At 34.6% G+C, this 19,385-nt stretch overlaps 1 pseudogene; it reads right to left on the bottom strand.

Moving 5' to 3' along the window:
• The window catches only part of LOC149555438 (uncharacterized), a 29,218-nt pseudogene extending 10,344 nt beyond the window's left edge, over window positions 1-18,874 (bottom strand).
• Window positions 18,875-19,385: the final 511 nt, after the last annotated feature.

The following is a 19,385-nucleotide window of genomic DNA, read 5'->3' as shown; positions in this document are numbered from 1 at the left end:
GCAATGAAAACCAACAAATCAGGGTTATGTTAACTTGACACATAATTTTAAAGTATTTATGAGATTTATATCAAAAATTTGTATGAAAAGAATCTATAGGAAATTGAATGTAATTTCTAAACTACTAGGCCTTATCTAGAGAAAAAATAATTTGACTTGTCAAAAATTTGGATTTTAATGTAGTACTACAAAAATTTGAGGACAAACATAAAAAGTAGGCATATGTCTAACCACCTTAATCAAAATCAAATGATAATATTTTTTAATATAATTATAGATAAAAAGCAGTAGACTCATGGCCAGATGTGACGCATATTTTTGAGTATTTTTATTACAAATAAATAATTAAATATGAATTTTCTACTATAACTTTTCTAGAATAAAAAAACTCTCGTGTCTAACCACCTTAACTAATTGAAAACTTTACCAATTTTTATTTTTTTCCTTATACTAGGCAAAGCATAGAATGTGACACAACTTTTGGATTTCAAAAATGTTATACCATTTGAAAGTTATAACTATTTTTCAATCAGTATGTCAATCAACACTTTACAAACATCTTCATTAAAATTTAACTAATAAATACTTATCAAACTTAGAATTTGATAACAATTATATCGATGGAATCTTGAGTGTTATAAAAAAACCCTTTTCGTTTCCTTGAATTTTGATGAAAATAATATTGTCAAATGGCTACTCGAAGTCTGAATGTTAGTGAAACCTTTCTCAAACACATTTTTTGAGTTGACCAAACAGGTCTGGTAAATACCAAGCCTAGTTGGGTACCCAATATGAAATCGGGTACCCAAAAAGTGGCGGCCAAAATTCTTTCAAATATTCATAGCCCAACCCAAATTTTGGAAATTTTGGAGGGAAAACACCCAAATTTTGGAGGGAAACCAAAATTTGGGAAGTGTGGGCATTATTATTATTAACTATTATTATTATATATGATTATGATTACTATGATTATTATTATTATTATATATATAGTAATATTATATTATAGTATAGTAAGGTTTCCCTTTAAACAATATGAGAGGCTTATAAAATAGAATTATATTAGTGGGTTCAATATTGCAAACAATTTCACACAAAGAGAGCTATGAAAGAAGCTTGTCACAAAAGTTGGTTTGAAGAGATATAGGGGAAGATGATGGAGGAATAGGATCACAATGGACCATAAGTTCATCAAATTCATACCTTCACTACTAGACATCTCATGAGGTTTCCTAATAAATGATTCATCAAAGTACTACTAAAAATAGCTATACATCTTGAAGTAAAGTAAAACTAGGGTATGTGCAGGATCATGGTCAACCAAACTATGGCCTTAAGTGGCAATGAAAAACCAACAAATTAGGGTTATGTTAACTTGACACATAATTTTAAAGTAGTTATGGGATTTATATCAAAAATTTGTATGAAAAGAATTTGTAGAAAATTGAATGTAATTTCTAAACTACTAGGCCTTATCTAGAGAAAATAATAATTTGACTTGTCAAAATTTTGGATTTTAATGTAGTACTACAAAAATTTGAGGGCGAACATAAAAAGTAGGCGTATGTCTAACCACCTTAATCAAAATCAAATGATAATATTTTATAGTATAATTATAGATAAAAAGTTGTAGACTCATGGCCAGATGTGACACATATTTTTGGGTATTTTTATTCCAAATAAATAATTAAATATGAATTTTCTACTATAACTTTTCCATAATAAAAAAACTCTCGTGTCTGACCACCTTAACTAATTGAAAACTTTACCAATTTTTTTTCTTTATGTTGATCTTAAATAGTTTTGGCATTTTAGTGTTAACACACTTAATCACTTTTTTTTATTGAAGCCGAGTACACTATGTATGTTGAGCCACAATGTCTGCCAAGCTAGTATTTCAACAGGTGCCGAGCAGTATATAGCTGCTGAGTAACAGTTGATGCCGAGCAAGTTAGAATGCTTCATATGCTGAGTGAGTCAGAATCATATATGTGCCAAGCAAGACAAAGTGTAATAAGTGTCGAGCAATCCAAGATAGTATATGTGTCGAGCACCAGTAGTCCAGTATGTGTTGAGTAACACAAAATTAGCATATGAGTTTGTGCCCTCACAAACTCAGATGTAAACCATTTTTAGAGCCGACATAGAGAGATTTCTAAAAGGGAAAAGGATAAGAACAAATCATTTACATTTCCTATGTGATCTGCATGCAGCCAATTAGAAAAATGGAGAAGGCATGCAACCAATGAGAAAAATGTAAGGTATGAGCAAGAATTTGAGATTCAATATGGATCGTAGATCCATACCGAACCCTAAGTCTTCACAATCTTTAAAAGGAGGTCAAAAACCCATTGCATATGTGGATGAGAATAGTGTATGGGGAGATTATAGCAAAATTTTAGTGTGAAGAAGGAAAAACTTAGAGGTACATAGCAACAATTTTATATCCTTTTTATCAAGAACAACACAAGGGACAAGAGACACAATCAGATATCAGCTCTTAGAGGATCAAGATCAGAGAGAGTAGACCAAGTGCTTGATTTCAGCAATTAGAGTTTGCATACTATCAGGTTTATTGTTCTAATACTTTCTTGCCATTGTATTAGAAGTTGAAAATCCTATATTGATAGATTAGCTTAATAGCTAGGTAGGAGAACCTTTGAAGAAGGTGATTGAAAATCCTATGTATTAGGTGGGTTTAATAGCCTATTGTAAATCCTTTAATAGGGTGAAACTTCATGTAAAGTGTTTGTAAATCCTCTAATCAAGTCATTGATATAGTGTAAAGCCTTTAACAGGGCAGGCCTTTCACAGGGCAAACCATCAGAAGTGGTCAAACATTTAGATATCATCCCCACCCTAGTTTTACCTTCTTATTCCTGGAGAGTTTTTGGGTTACCAATTCTGGTGTTATGTGTTATTGCATGTGTTTACTTTATGTTCATTTATATATTTGCATGCATGCAGTTTACTTTTTAGTTTTATGCTTAAAGGGTTGAAATAGGTTAAAAGTGTGATACTTTTGATTCACCTCCCCCCCCCCCCCCCTCTTAGAAGTACTCTTCCCATTTTGAACATTCCAAGAATTGGAATCAGAGCATAGGTTCTCACAAGGAGAAGCCTAACAGCTTCGAGAAAAGGTCTGAGGATGGAAGTCTTCAAACTTGGGAAGATCATAGACAATTAGGTGATTGATGTGCATCTAGCTCTACACAAAGTAGAAGAAGCCAAAGAAGAATTGAGAAAGTCCCTAAAAAGAAGGAAGGAGATAGCCATAGCTAAAAATGACATACACTACAAGGTGATTGATACCACACAAGTGTTTTCTAATGGAGACTCAAAGGAATTTGATGTAGCAATAGCAGAATGGATGGATAAAAACAGAGCACAAGCTGAAGAAATTATATTACTCAAGCTTGAACAAGAATCACAAGCCATAATACTTTGTGAAGTGACTAAATAAAAGAAAAGAGCTATTGAAGATAAGGCCATGATAGAAGATGACAAGAGAAATCTCACAAATAGACTGGAGGAGAAGACAATTGCATTTGAAAAGATCTCAAACATGCAGCTAGACACCTTAAGCTAGATGATGAATTATCATCATGAGCTAAACATGAAGGGCATTGAGATCTCCACTTTGAAGATGCAAAATGAACAATTGTAGAATTAATTAAAGAGACAAAAGGAGATAGCAAAAAGCTACAACAAAACCAATGAGGCTATTAAGTATTTTGAGCAACTGCTGAAATCACCAAGGGCTAATAATGATACTTCAAGACTTGGCTACACCAACACTGAACAAGGAGAATCATCCAAGACTACAGAAGAAAGGAGTAACAAAGGTAAGAACATTAAGCCTACTTGTCATTTCTATGGTAAAAAGGGACATACCTCTAATGTGTGCAGGAGCAAGAATAGTCATCAGCATGATAAGCCTACAAATGCAAGCTTCTGTCATAAGTGCAAAAAACAAGGACATCAAGAACATGAATTTAGAACCAAGACTATGAGCACACCAATATTTGAAGGCCACTGCTACAACTGCAAAAAGTATGGACATAGAGCAATTGAATGCAGATCAAAGCCTATGTGGACACCTAATCAACATGCAAGAGGAAATAACCATGGTCATCACTACAACTAGGATTACAACACCAAGTATAGGTGTCACTATTGTCAAGAGTAAGGACACATCCCTAAGAATTGCATAAGAACACATTTTAAGGGGAGTTACAGCAGATGGCTAAGCCAAACTAAATGTTTCAATTGCTTAGAGAGTGGTCATATCAACAGGAATTGCTCAACAAAGTCAAAAGCACACAAGACAGATGTCAACAAAGGAAAAGTGAAGGTTGATGTTGAACAAATAAGAGGACAAATGAACAAGACTTGGAAGAAGAAAGGAGAGATCACTTCACCCAAAAGGTCAAGTAATCACACTTCATACAACTAAGAAAAATAGATGTATGGGACTGATATACCAAGTTAAATCATACATCAGTTCCATAGAACAAAGGATTACTGTAAGGAAGAAATCAGCATAAGAAAAGATATCAAGCAAAATTTTGAAGAAGTTGTCGAGTTACTCTTAGATGCTGAGTAAAGCACCAATGGATGCCAAGTTTCTAATAGCTTTTGAGCTGATAGTTGAAGCTGAGTGAAGTAGAAGTCTAGTGGAGGCCGAGTAAATGAAATACAATGGGAGCTGAGTCATGTTGAATCCTTCAAGTGCCTAGTTTACAGCTGTATGCACGAAGCATATAATGCTAGGTCTTTGACAGGTATAAGGTCAAAATTTTATTCATGTTTACGCCATTCAAATGCAAAGCAAAGATGAGAAGAGTGAAGAAGCGATCAAGAAACAACCTAATAGCCATTTGTACGGATTCCAACAGTAGTTTAGCACAAACTCATCGATTTAAAGGTATTTATCAAGTGCTGAGCTATGCAGAGTTACAATTTTTAATACATTTGAAACCCTAGTTCAGTCAAATGGCTTCTAGCTCAAGAAACCCCAAGGCAAAAGAGAGTCATGAGATTCAACTAGTTAGCAATGAAGTTAAACAACCTGAATTTAGGCCAATACCTAAAGTTTCCCGTAGAAATGACCCAACTGGTGTGTTATCTGTCATTCCACCCAAGGTTGTCATGGTTCAAGATGTGAGAAAGTGCTACAACTAAAAAATTTGTGCCATAGGTGACCTAGAAATTTTCCATGCCTATGATAAGCTATGTGACAACGAGATATTGAAGGACGAGTTTCAGATTGCTGAGAAGAAGGGTTTGACCAAAACCCTAGTTTTTCATACAGTGTTTAAAACTGAATGGATTTGCATTATTTTGAGCCGAATTCATGATGGATGTTTGTGGCTAGAGACAGGACCTATCAAGATTGCTAAGAGGATAGTGTATAGGGTTGCTGGTCTCCCAACCCTAGATCGACCAAAGCCTTTAAGAAGTGACAGAAAGGAGGTAATTGAGAGGAATACTAGTGCAAAATGGAACAATAGGGGAATGACTATTAACACTATGACTGAACCCCTACTTGACTTTTTTGTGAGGATAATTTCACATAAATTCTATCAATCCAGCAGACTAAACAGCGTACCTTGCATAGTTGTTGATGTGGCTTATAAGTTGGTGAAGAAAGATCATACCTATGATCTAGCAGAATTCATGTTGCAACAAATTAATGAGAACCTAGGAGCTCTAAGGAGATCAAAGGGTGCACAATGAAAATTTGGTTCAGTTCTTATGTGCATATTCTTTTATGTGATGGAAGAATTTCCTTCAATTCAGAAGGTGAACTAGAATTCTAACAAGTCTATAGTAACACAGATCAATGAGTTCATTGATCAGATGGGAGACAATTTTGAGGCTCAGATGACTAGCTACTTTGAAGACTTTAAGAAGTCTATGAAGCAAAGAATGAGAATGCCAGTTTCACTGGTAGAGAAACATGTTAATGACATATGTTTCTTGGTTGACATTGATTATACCTATATTCAAGAAGCAATACCAAGAGTAAGATGGCTAATGCCATTGGGATATGAGCTTGATATAGATGAAGCCTCAACATCAATCATAGCATTGCTAGCATAAGAGATATACAAGAATGCTCCTCACTTTGGAACATATGATGTTGTTAAGTCCAAAGTTGAGACTGAGTTGAAAACTTCTTTAGTTATCAAGAAGAAGGATAAAATGGTAAGAAAAATAAAGAAGACATTTGGGGCAAACAATGAAGGAGAAGTAGGAGAAGAAGAAGTAGAAGGAGATAGTGAGGAAGAAGAAGAGCAAGGGCAAGAGCCAGAAGAGATGACACAAGGCCAAGGGGAAGACATAGAGGAAGGTAACGAGGGAGAAGAAGCTAAGGAAGCACCTACAGCTACCAAGTAGAAGAAGAGAAAGGCTAAAACTCAGCCTACAACTCAGCCCAAGCCCAAAAAGGTCACCAAACAAGCTCAAACCAAGCCAGCTCCAGCTAAGCCAACAACAACAAGGGCCACTAAAGGGAATCTACCCAAAAGGCTAAAGAGGCATCAAAGGAAAAGAAGAAATCCACTGTACAAGCTACTCAAGAGCCCAAGAAAAGAAGAAGGTATGTGGCTCAACCAGATATAGATGATGAAGAGAGGATAGAATCTGAGGACATCAGTCAGTTTAAAGTGGTAATCCATCCTTCCAAATCTGCAATTGATAAACTGTGTAATACGATTAAAAATGCAGATTTGAATGATTTAAAGTCTCTAAATTTCAATAAGCTCAGTAGGGAAGAGCATAATAAAATAGAGGAATCTATGTATGCCATGATGGAAAAATTTTAAAACACACCTCTAAAGCTTGATAATACTATGCCCATGGAACTTTATGAAATAATTGAGAATAAGTGGAATTATTATCTAAATATGGAGAGGGAGATCAGAGAATCTACCCTAGCTCAAGTGAAACCTAATTTGATAAAGGCTCAAATAACCTAGGCAAACAAGAAACGTAGTGGGAAATTTGCACCCAAGTATAGAGCCTTTTGCATTCTTCAAAATAAAGAATGAAGATGTTGTAAATAAATCCACATAGATATGGAAAACAATATACAAAATTACTGATGATAAAGTAGAGGAAGCAAATAAGGTAGAAACTAGTGCCAAACAGAAGATAAAGGAAAAGAAGGCAGAAGAGCAGAAAGGAGAGGCAAAGGCAAAGGAAATAGAAGAAGAAAAGAAAGGTGAGGAAGAGAAAGGAGAAGAAGAGAATAAGAAGAAAGAAGAAGAGGAATCAACTAAGGGAGAAGAAACTATGGAAACAACTTACCAACAAAAAGAAGAAGAATAGAGTGTGCAAGACACACAATTGCCACCTCCCAGCCCTCCTCACACAACCACTACACTTACAGAAATAGTAATCATAAAGGATGTTACTGACAAGACAGCTCAGAACATCAATACACTTACTGCAAAGGATCTCTCAAAGATCCTTCACCAATCTACTCTACAAGCACAGTTGTGTACAAGCCCTGTATTGGTGAGTGTAGATGAACTACAAAGAGTAGTAGCAGCACCACAAAGAGAAAAGGTGAAGCCAAAGGAACAACCTTTTACATACACTACTACTTGAACTAAAGTTTTGATGCTTCCACCACCACCTCCACCAAGTGCAACAAGTGATAATGATTAGATTTCGAGTGCAGAGCAAGAGAAGTTAGATGAAAAAGAGGATACAACAAAAGAAAAGGAGCAAGCCACCATTTAGACATTGGTAGAACTACCAAAGATTGACACTCCTACAAAGACCATTCAAAAGTTGAGCACTAATGCTATCCCCTTGCAATTTTCAACTCCAGGCTCGAGTTCAACAAGAGTGGCTAGGATACTTCACTATGGAGACACTGAACTAGATGAAGAGATTGTGATACCCTTTTATGATTCCAAAACTATCACAATAGCACAAATTACTGAAATGCAAAATGTATTGGATAGAAAGATGAGGTAGGAAATATTGAGGAAAGAGTTTCAACATAAGCAAGTGCTTCATGACACCAAGGACATCTTCATGGATGCCTTCAACTTGCAGTCACCAAATGAAGCCAAGCCAATAATTCAGCAACTATCAGACATAGTTGACCAGGTGACAAATGAAGACCAAGACACCAATGTTAAACTCATGGAATGGTCAGAAAGAAAATTTCAAGGAAAGGTGAATGAGAAGATATCAAGTGGCATTGCACTTGAACAAATAGAGTTGGCCAAGACAATAGATAAGGCCAAAATTATCCTTGAAAACATTTTTTCATTGTATAGGAAGTTGTGTGACTTTTCAAATTTCACACAAGAAACTAATCAAAGAATAATGAGCTTGTAAAGAAATTTGAAAATCTCTAGCATGCAATTACCTAGAGATCCAGCTCAAAGTGAGAAGCATTTTGCACAATCACTTCACACTCAAAGGGGGTTAGCTGTACTAACAGTAGAGGAGGCCAATATTAAGGCAAAATTGATGCAAATCCAATCCTCCATAACCCCTCATTTAGAAGTCCTCCACAAGGAACAAGTTCATGCTGAAACAGTTTTAAAGAAAGAACCAAATCTGTCTACCCTTGATGGACTTGTACACCTTGCTGCAGAGACTGCCATCCAGCACAAGTCACTTGACATAGCTTTGGAGAATTAGGATGCAACTCTGAAAACAATAATGGAGGTAAATAGTAATTTTTTGGCTAAGTATTGGTATTACTCCTTAGAGTCCTTTGACATAAGTGTCAAAAAAGGTGGAGAAATAATAATAGAGAAAGGGGGAGATAATAAGATAGGGGGAGAAATAATAGTAAGGAAGATATATCAAAGAGGGAGATACAAAATTTTGGCAATATATAGATACAAAATTTTGGCAATACAAAATTCTAGCAATTGTATAGTAAATAGCTCTGATGCAAAATACAGATACAGTTCCATAAGCTCTGATAGATCAAATACAGAGACACAGGTACATAATTCAGGGATAGGACAGAAGACAAAAAGTATCAAACATAGTTAGCACATAATTTTGGTTGCAAGAATGACAAGGCACAATATTTTTGAACAATATTTTTGAAATTTTGTGGATAAGGTACTCGTAAGGACAAATGAATAAATGTCTAGTTAAGTGTTTTTGACACTCATGTCAAAGGGGGAGATTGTTGGTCTTAAATAGCTTTGACATTTGAGTGTCAACACACTTAATCACTTTTTGTATTGAAGCCGAGTACACTATGTATGCCGAGCCACAGTGTGTGTCGAGCTAGTATTTCAACAGGTACCGAGTCACTTCAGGGGTCGAGCAGTATATAGGTGTCAAGTCACAGTTAATGTTGAGCAAGTCAAAATGCTTCATATGCCGAGTGAGTCAGAATCATATATGTGCCAAGCAAGACAGAGTGTAATAAGTGCTGAGCAATCTAGGATAGTATATGTGTCAAGCACCAATAGTCCAGTATGTGTCGAGTAACACAAAATCAACATATGAGTTTGTGCCCTCACAAACTCAAATGTAAACTATTTTTGGAGTCGACATAGAGAGATTTTGAAAAGGAAAAAGGATAAGGATGAATCATTTACATTCCTTATGATCTGCATGTAGCCAATTAGAAAAATGGAGAAGGCATGCAACCAATGAGAAAAATGTAAGGTATGAGTAAAATTTTGATATTCAATATGGATCATAGATCCATACCTAACCCTAAGTCTTCACAATCTTTTAAAGGAGGTCGAAAACCCATTGCATATGTGGATGAGAATAGTGTATGGGGAGATTATAGCAAAATTTCAATGTGAAGAAGGAAAAAATTAGAGGTATAGAGTAGCAATTTTATATCTAGATGATCAAAACAGTACAAGGGACAAGAGACACGATCAGATATCAGATCTTAGAGGATCAAGATCAGAGAGAAAATCAAGTGCTTGAATTCAGCAATTAGAGTTTGCATACTGTCAGGTTTATTGTTCTAATACTTTCTTGCCATTGTATTGAAGTTGGAAATCCTATATTGATAGGTTAGCTTAATAGCTAGGTAGGAGAACCTTTGAAGAAGGTGATTGAAAATCCTATGTATTAGGTGTGTTTAACAACCTATTTTAAATCCTTTAACAAGGTGACACTTCATGTTGAGTGTTTGTAAATCCTCTAATTAGGTCACTATTAATACAGTGTAAAGCCTTTAACAGGGCAGGCCTTTCACAGGGCAGAACATCAGAAGTGGTCAAACATTTATTGCTACAGTAATTTTTGTGGGTATCATCCCCACCCCAATTTTACCTTCTTATTCCTAGAGGGTTTCTGGGTTACCAATTCTGGTGTTATGTGTTACTGCATGTGTTTACTTTATGTTCATTTATATATTTGCATGCATGCAGTTTACTTTTCAGTTTTATGCTTAAAGGGTTGGAAAAGGTTAAAAGTGTGATACTTCTTATTCACTCCGCCCCTCTCAGAAGTACTCTTCCCATTTGAACATTCCAACACCTTATACTAGGCAAAGCATAGAATGTGATGCAACTTTTGGATTTCAAAAATGTTATACCATTTGAAAGTTATAACTATTTTTCAATCAATATGTCAATCAACACTTTATAAACATCTTCATTAAAATTTAACTAATAAATACTTATCGAACTCAAAATTTGACAACAATTATATCGATGGAATCGTGAGAGTGTTATAAAAAAAGCCTTTTTGTTTCTTTGAATTTTGATGAAAATAATATTGTCAGATGGCTACTCGAAGTCTAAATGTCAGTGAAACCTTTCTCAAACACATCTTTTGAGTTGACCAAACAGGTCTGGTAAATACCAAGCCTAGTCGGGTACCCAATATGAAATCGGGTACCCGAAAAGTGGTGGCCAAAATTCTTTCAAATATTCATAGCCCAACCCAAATTTTGGAAATTTTGGAGGGAAACCAAAATTTGGGAAGTGTGGGCATTATTATTATTAACTATTATTATTATATATGATTATGATTATTATGATTATTATTATTATTAAATATAATATAGTAATAAATATGATTACTATTATAACTAAATATAATATAGTAATATATATGATTATTATTGTTATATAATCTAGTAATATATTATTATTATATTAAAATATACAGTATTATATTATTATTAAAAATAATATTGTCATGAAATGTGTCAAAATAACCTATGACCCCTTTTGATGCATTCAAACCAACCAAATAGGTCCCTAGGGGTCCTACGACCCCTAGGGACATATATTGTCATGAAATGCATCGAAACCTTTCAACACATTCAAACCAACCAAATAGGTCCCAAGTGGTCCTAGAGCCCCTAGGAACATATGTTATCATGAAATGCGTCGAAAGGTGTCATAGGTTATCATATGACCCCTTTTGACGCATTAGAACCAACCAAATAGGTCCCTAGGGGTCCTAGGGCCCCTAGAGACATATGTTGTCATGAAATGCATTCAAACCAACCAAATAGGTCCCTAGGGGTCCTAGACCAACCAAATTTGGGAAGTGTGGGCATTATTATTATTAACTATTATTATTATATATGATTATGATTATTATGATTATTATTATTATTAAATATAATATAGTAATAAATATGATTACTATTATAACTAAATATAATATAGTAATATATATGATTATTATTGTTATATAATCTAGTAATATATTATTATTATATTAAAATATACAGTATTATATTATTATTAAAAATAATATTGTCATGAAATGTGTCAAAATAACCTATGACCCCTTTTGATGCATTCAAACCAACCAAATAGGTCCTTAGGGGTCCTACGACCCCTAGGGACATATATTGTCATGAAATGCATCGAAACCTTTCAACACATTCAAACCAACCAAATAGGTCCCAAGTGGTCCTAGAGCCCCTAGGGACATATGTTATCATGAAATGCGTTGAAAGGTGTCATAGGTTATCATATGACCCCTTTTGACGCATTAGAACCAACCAAATAGGTCCCTAGGGGTCCTAGGGCCCCTAGAGACATATGTTGTCATGAAATGCATTCAAACCAACCAAATAGGTCCCTAGGGGTCCTAGACCAACCAAATTTGGGAAGTGTGGGCATTATTATTATTAACTATTATTATTATACATGATTATGATTATTATGATTATTATTATTATTAAATATAATATAGTAATAAATATGATTACTATTATAACTAAATATAATATAGTAATATATATGATTATTATTGTTATATAATCTAGTAATATATTATTACTATATTAAAATATACAGTATTATATTATTATTAAAAATAATATTGTCATGAAATGTGTCAAAATAACCTATGACCCCTTTTGATGCATTCAAACCAACCAAATAGGTCCCTAGGGGTCCTACGACCCCTAGGGACATATATTGTCATGAAATGCATCGAAATTTTTCAACACATTCAAACCAACCAAATAGGTCCCAAGTGGTCCTAGAGCCCCTAGGGACATATGTTATCATGAAATGCGTCGAAAGGTGTCATAGGTTATCATATGACCCCTTTTGACGCATTAGAACCAACCAAATAGGTCCCTAGGGGTCCTAGGGCCCCTAGAGACATATGTTGTCATGAAATGCATTGAAAGGGGTCATAGGTTATCCTATGACCCCTTTTGATGCATTCAAACCAACCAAATAGGTCCCTAGGGGTCCTAGAGCCCCTAGGGACACATGTTGTCATGAAATGCGTTAAAAAGGTTATGACCCCTTGGGAGGCATTCAAACCAACCAAATAGGTCCCTATGGGTCCTAGGGCCCCTAGGGACATATGTTGTCATGAAATGCACCAAAAGGGGTCATAGGTTTGATGCATTCGAACCAACCAAATAGGTCCCTAGGGGTCCTAGGGACCCTAGGGACATATGTTGTCATGAAATGCATTGAAAGGTCGTAGGATAATCTATGACCTCTTATGGCACATTTCATGACAACATATGTCCCTAGGGGCCCTTTTGACGCATTTCATGACAGGGCCCCTAGGGACATATGTTGTCATGAAATGTGTCGAAAGGGGTCATAGGTTATCCTATGACCCCTTTCGATGCATTTGAACCAACCAAATAGGTCCCTAGGGGTCCTAGGGGTCCTAGGGACATATGTTGTCATGAAATGCATTGAAAGGGGTCATAGGTTATCCTATGACCCCTTTCGACGTCATGAAACCTATGACCCCTTTCGACGCATTTCATGACAAGTCCCTAGGGGCCCTAAGACCCCTAGGGACCTATTGGGTTGGTTCGAATGCGTTCTCATGAAATGTGTCGAAACATTTCATGACAACGCATTCAAACCAACCAAATAGGTCCCTAGGGGCCCTAAGACCCATAGGGACCTATTTGGTTGGTTCGAATGCATTCTCATGAAATGTATTGATAACGCATTCGAACCAACCAAATAGGTCCCTAGGGGTCTTAGGGCCCCTAGGGACATATGTTGTCATGATAATAATATATATTACTACATTATATTTAATAATAATAGTAAAAATCATAAGAATATAATATAATAATCATATATAATATCCTATTAAATATAATAATAAGCATATATATTAATATATTATATTTATAGGTCATAATAATAATAATCATTAGTAATATATATATATATATATATATATACATACATATATATATACATACATATATATATATATGTATGTATATATGTATATATATATATATATATATATATATATATATATATATATATATATATATGTATATATATACATATATACATACATATATATATATATGTATGTATGTATATAAATATATACACACACACATATATATATATATATGTATAGATATATATACATATATATATATATATATATATATATATATATATATATGTATAGATATATATACATATATATATATATATATATATATATAGATATATATACATACATATATATTACTATATTATATATATTACTATATTATATTGAATAATAATAATAGTAAAAATCATCATAATAATAATAATCATATTCTGGGCATGGCTGTCATTTTTTCATAAGAATATTTGGTTAGCCAAATATCTTTACTTCTATGGTTATGATTGTGCTTATGTTTGAAGGATAGGATAGTTCTGTTTTTAGATTCTTCTTTAAACGTCTCATAAAGGATTCTTCCTACTTTATTTAGAAACTTAATGGTTTTGATATTATGATGTTTGTTTATTAACGTTTTATTGGAGTGATTAGACATGGACATCATATTCATATTCTGGATTGATAAGAGAAGCTTTAATCCCTCATCAAGAGGTGATTGAGAATATTAAGGAATGTAATTTTCATATTGTTCATCATTTTTTATTTTGCTTGTATCGTAATTTGGATATTTGGACTGGGGTATGCCACTTTTAATTTATAATAATAAAGAATTAAGGCCCTGGGCTAGATTGGAGGTTTTCCTTCCGCGTTCTTTCCTACCAGTGCTTGTTTGAACAGTGGAATGCTATTGTTTCTTATTCATTATAATTAAATATTATGGCCTTGGTCGTTCATCAATAAAAAAAGTCTCATAATAATCATATATATTACTATATTATATTTAATAATAATAATATTCATAATAATAATTATATACAAATATTATATTTAATAAAATACTAATATATAATAATGTACAAATTTGTTCACATTGCCCACACTTGCCAAATTTTGACTTCCCTCCAAAATTTGGGCATCCATTTCGGGTACCCGATATCATATCAGGTATCCGATTTGGGATCGGCCACCCAGAATACTGATATACTTTTTCCAAAATATTCTTTGTCACTGTAGACCCAACAATCACATTTTTTGGGGGCCATTTTCATGGATTTGGAGAAAAATGATTTCTTGGGGGCCATATGATCAAAAAAGGTTTTGTAATGTATGATTAGGTATCTGATATTATTTTTTGAATGGGGAGCAATAGTCGTCGAAAGGCTAAATGCAAAAGGAAGGTATTGAAAGAAGACATTGCAACATATAGGGAAAGGGACAAGGTAAATCACTGAAGGAAGAGAAAAGGTATGTTAAATGTGAGTTAAGTTGACAATGTATTGATCGGAGGTGAAATCATAGAGTCAGATAATGAATATGTACAGTTGGGGAACACAAATGTACCAATTGATAGTGATAATGTCGAGATTGAAAATTTAGAGAATGAAATTTTACCAGTTCATAATGTCAATTGCATGATTAACCATGTCAAAAATGACAATGCACAGGAAGGTTACATATCTCCTAATTATAATCGACATGAAGGTTCTGGAACACCAAAATGGATAATTGAAATTGATGAAATGATTATTACCAATTTGGAAGGGAAAAAATCGCAAAGAACCATTCTGTTATGGGCTTCAAGACTATATAAGATGTTTTTTGACAACAAGACAGTGGTGGAGCAATGTCAACTTTTTATGCACTTATTAAAGATGCAAAAGATGAGACCTATGCTTTCTAAATTGAAGATTCATGTCAATAAAAAATTGGAAAGAAATATCATTATTGTGAAGAATCTTTTCAGTGCTCTCAATGGCATTGGGAAAAATAGCAGCGAGAAGGATAAGAGAGTTTCTTGAAGGGTTATTACAACCTCTTTGGTAAGTCATCATCTGAGAAAGGGTAGATATATGAGACAAACTTGTATTGACATGAACCTAAATCGTACTACTTTGAGAAGAGCACTTAGTAGACAATAGAGAATTGATGATCCTCCTCAAAATGAAACATGGGCTTTTGGTGGGAGACTTCCATGTTTTGATAAGAAGCTATATGATGATGTGAAGGAAGAAATTACACGGTTTTAGCACACTAGCTCAAGAGTATCACCTAATGCTAAAGACATGTTAAAGTTGAGGATTGACATCAGAGACTACACGCCACATCCTAAACATTATTTGGAGGTAAGTCAAACTATGTTGTTCAAAGAATTTAGAGAGATTCATTCAAGATTGCATATATCACAAAGGGCTTTTGAATCTTTGAAGCCATTTTATTGTGTGCCACTTAAAATTTGAAATATATATTGTTGCAAATATCATGTCGAGTTTTCTATGCACCATGAACTATTATGCTCCATCTTTTCTACTTTGCATAGTAAAGAAATTTTGGAGAATTGTGGTGCTAGTGGGCTTCCAAAATCATCAAGAGACTTGTTAGATCAATTTTATGTCATAGAGTTGATGGTTATTTCTTTTATAGAAATGCTTTCTTAAATGAGAAGTGTTCATAATTTGGTGGCTTATCCAAGTTTGACACATGTTCCATGAGGGGTATGAAAAAGATCTTGGGAAGACAATAGTAAAAAAAATGGTATATGAAACATTGAAATACACATTGAAGAGTGGGGCTGAGGGATCTAGATGTGAATTGGTTGCAAAAGAAATTAGATGTGTGGCTAGTTTTATTTTAGATTTCAAGACAAATCTTTTCTACAAGTATACAAGACATAGTCACAAGTCTCAGCATTTGGATCAATAATTTGGAATGTCTAAGGATACTTTTCCCATTGGCACTATTGTATCAATTATTGACTTTGCTGAGGACTACACATTGCAACCTCAAAATGAGACACAATCTCAATATTACAACTCCATTTTGATTGCTATTTTTTGTCCACATAACATATACACATGTCACTGACAGTGCAAAAGATAATTGGAAGATTATTAGAGAGTACAATTTTTATATGAGTGATGATAGATCTCACTCTCATGAGTTTGTGCAACATTGTTTTGAGAATTATTTTGATTTCTTACAGGAGCATGACATTGCTATGGATAGACATATCATTTGATCAGATAAATACACAGGTCAATTCAAGAATGCTTACATGTTTTATTGGTTGTGTAGGATGCACATTGAGAGGGAGGTGCCTCATATTTGGAGTTTTTCTGAGTCCAACCATGGGAAAGGGGAATATGATGGAGCAGGGGCATGTGTGAAGATAGCTCTAATTAAGGAGCAATTGAAGATTTCAGGAGCAAAGCTTCTTGATGCTCATAGCATTGTTGATTGGTGTAGTTTAATATTATCATAGGGAGGACTCTTGATTTAGTAGTACATAGGTTATTTTGGTTGGTTGAGGAAGGGTCCATAGGTGATAGATTAGATTGTGCTACAGTGGGAGACTCATCAAAATGCATTCATTCTGGAGCTCTGATTCTAGTACATGGACCATTTAGACTTGACAACTAGCTTGCTTTTGTCCTAGTTATTTTTAGTGTGATTGGGATCACTGTGAGTCGAGTGAGTGGGTGGACATATGGGCTCCGCATTATCTTATTCTATTGTCTATCATACCCTCTACCAGAAATGATGACATGGAAAGTTCACTTGAGCATAACCATCTATCAGATCTTCTTCAACCAGGACATGTCTTTGCTTTAGTTGTACCATGGGAGAATGATGAGAAATTAGATTATTAGTTAGCATGTTGTGTAAGAGGTAAACAAAATCTTGCACAACTGATCACAAATGATGATGGATTCACATTACCTACTGGTTTAGTGGTTGTTGCTAGAACACGGTTGTGGACACACATGCTTAAAAGGAATGGAATTCCTATATTTGAAGATTATCAAAAGCACAAAATAATTCTCATATATTCGTATCTTATTATAGCAATAAATGCGAAGTTGTTGAAGCATTATTAATGCTGATCATGAAGCCCTATTGGAGACCCTAAAATAGAGAGAGGACCCTACTAGAACACTCGACTAGGTATATTTACTTCTTATGTTATTTTGTTCATAATGATTCAGTGAATTGATGATTATCTTATTTAATAAAATAAGTTACTAATATTTTTTTATGTTATTGGAATGTAGTTACATCATAAAGAGTAGCCATGCATAAAGATAAAAAAACTAAATGAGCAGAATGAAGAAAAATCTATTCTATCTTTGACACTACAATTCTTGATAGTTGTGTATTGATGTTATAATGATGAAATAATTGAGATATTGTAAATGTAAACTTGTTGATTTAATGTAAGAAACAAAGATGATTTTACTTAATACAATTTATGTGGAGGGACCTAAAAAATGATGATTATAATACATATTAACACCAAACTTGCATTGTACCCAATGCCAGAAACTTGAGAGAGGTTAAAAAAATGTTTTTACTTAATACTAACCCTAGTGACACTCTTGTTCTAGTCATAGAGAGTTTCCATCATTCACGGCCACCCCGTACTGAAGAGTCTCCAAGGTGCCCTAACTGTGTTTCGAGGTCAATCTTCTGAGGGTCGTAACTTCGATCTCGTGGGGGCTATTGATGAAATGTTGAATGCTACAAGACAATCATTCCAAGGCCTAAAATAAACTATCTCATTTTTGAGAGATCACATTCCATTTGGATTTGGCACAACGATCTTGCTCGATGCCAAAACTTGTAGTGTGCCTTAGTTTATAGGTGCATCATAGTGTAACTTTGAAACTGCTGATCTTGGCATCGAATCATTTGTGCCATTAGCTCTAGATGGGTGGGTGAACCTTAGTGACACCCTTGTTTCGGCCATAGAGAGCCTCCATCATTTGTGGCCACCTCGTATCGAAGAGTCTCCAAGGTGCTCTAAGTGCATTTCAAGGCCAATATTTTGAGGGTCATAACTTAGAGCTTGTGGTGGATATTAATAAAACATTAAATGCTATAATATGGTCATGTTAAGGCCTACAATAACCTATGTCATTTTTGAGAGATCACATTCTATTTGGATTCAGCACAACGATCTCGCTCGATGCCAAAACTCACAATGTGCTTCAGTCCATAAGCGCATCACATCATAACTTTGAAACCCCTGATCTTGGCATTGAATCATCTGCGCCATTAGCTCTATATTGATGGGTGAACCCTAGTAACACCCTTGTTCTAACCATAGAGAGCCTCCATCATTCATGGCCACCCTGTACCGAAGAGTCTCTAAGGTGGTCTAAGTGCAGTTTGAGGTCAATCTTTTGAGGGTCATCACTCAGATCTCATGGGGGCTATTGATGAAACATCAAATGCTATAGGATAGTCATGTTGAGGCTTACAATAACCTATCTCATTTTTGAGAGATCACATTCTATTTGGATTCGACACAATGATCTCGCTCGATGCCAAAACTCATAGTGTGCCTCATTTGAAACTGATGATCTTAGCATCTAATCATCAATGCCATTAGCTTCATATGGGTAGGTGAACCCTAGTGACACCCTTGTTCCATCTGCAAAGAGCCTTCATCATTTGTGGCCACCTCATACCGAAGAGTCTCTAGGGTGCTTTGAGTGCATTTTAAAGTCAATCTTCCAACGGTTGTAACTCGAAGCTCATGGGGGCTATTGATGAAAAATAAAATG

The sequence above is a fragment of the Cupressus sempervirens genome, chromosome 5 (genome assembly GCF_028749045.1).
Source record: "Cupressus sempervirens isolate cs-2001-9-10 chromosome 5, ASM2874904v1, whole genome shotgun sequence".
NCBI classification, from domain to species: Eukaryota; Viridiplantae; Streptophyta; class Pinopsida; order Cupressales; family Cupressaceae; genus Cupressus; species Cupressus sempervirens.
Note: the sequence above shows the minus strand (reverse complement) of the source record. Positions and strands in the feature narration are given on the sequence as shown.